Below are 1,244 nucleotides of genomic sequence, written 5' to 3'. Positions count from 1 at the left end.
GCTTCTGTAGGGTTAGGCCGGTCCTGCAGTGGACCTCAACGGCAACGGCTGATGATAACTGATATATATATATATATATATATATATATATATATATATATATATATATAGATAGATAGATATATAGATAGATAGATAGGTAGATAGACAGATAGATAAATATACATGTATATATATATAGACCCATATATATATATAGATAGATAGATAGATAGATAGATAAATATACATGTATATATATAGACCCACATATATATATATATATATATATATATATTCATTCATTGCCAGACGCCATGTATCCCAAATGGGGTGGCCAAGGGCTTAGAGTTAATTGTTTTACAGGGAGGGGCACTAATCCTCCACCAACCCCACTTGACACGTAGGGATGCCAACAGCATCTGGTGTTCCCAGGCAGTCACCCATCCAAGTATTAACCAGACCCAACGTTGCTTAACTTCGCTGATCGGACGGGAAGCGGTGTACTCAACGTGGTATATATATATATATATATATATAAATATATATATATATATAGATAGATAGATATATTATATATATATATATATATATATATATATATATATATTTATATAAAGTGGTAGAGCGTCCGTTTCGTATACAGGTGAACCAGGGTTCGCACCCCGCCAGAGTAAAAAAATATGGGAGTGTTCACCCAGCCACGTATTTCATTGGCGGACACAAGGGGTGTTGTGGTTGAACCAGTGTCGCTTACTATAAAGTATGCTTGCACCCACTCAGCTTGCGCGGGCCGATTACACTTGGTTCACAGACTACACACACATCCAAAGCCACTCCAACACTACAATTACCCTTACAAGCACTTCTCACCCTACATACAGTCTCTACCAGACAGCCTAAGCCACTTCGTAGAGATACATTGGCTGTATCGTCCCGACTTCGGTCGGGATAGGCCGATCCTGCAGTGGATACTCAAATGGCTGCTGCTGCTGCTGCTGCTGATAATGATGATACATATATATATATATATATATATATATATATATATATATATATTATGTGTCCGACTCTGGGCATAGGCTTCACAGCCTGCTCTCAAGGCCCAGTAGTCCTCCGACATACCATACACCTCTCTACATGTCACCACTTCGGCGCTAACACCCACCGTCCATATTGAATACATGCTAGGGCTGTCTCATACAGGACTGGTGTATTGGTATTAGCGGGGGTACTTTTATGACATCGGCGGGTCTTCTGGTAGA

At 39.5% G+C, this 1,244-nt stretch overlaps 1 pseudogene; it reads right to left on the bottom strand.

The window, feature by feature from the left end:
- Positions 1-389: 389 nt before the first annotated feature.
- Positions 390-508, bottom strand: LOC145417905 (5S ribosomal RNA; annotated as a pseudogene).
- Positions 509-1,244: the final 736 nt, after the last annotated feature.

Source organism: Coenobita brevimanus, chromosome 111 (genome assembly GCF_032717465.1).
Source record: "Coenobita brevimanus isolate Jiangsu-jjx chromosome 111, ASM3271746v2, whole genome shotgun sequence".
Classification (NCBI taxonomy): Eukaryota; Metazoa; Arthropoda; class Malacostraca; order Decapoda; family Coenobitidae; genus Coenobita; species Coenobita brevimanus.
The sequence above is the reverse complement of the archived record's forward strand: the minus strand, read 5'-3'. Positions and strand labels throughout refer to the sequence as shown.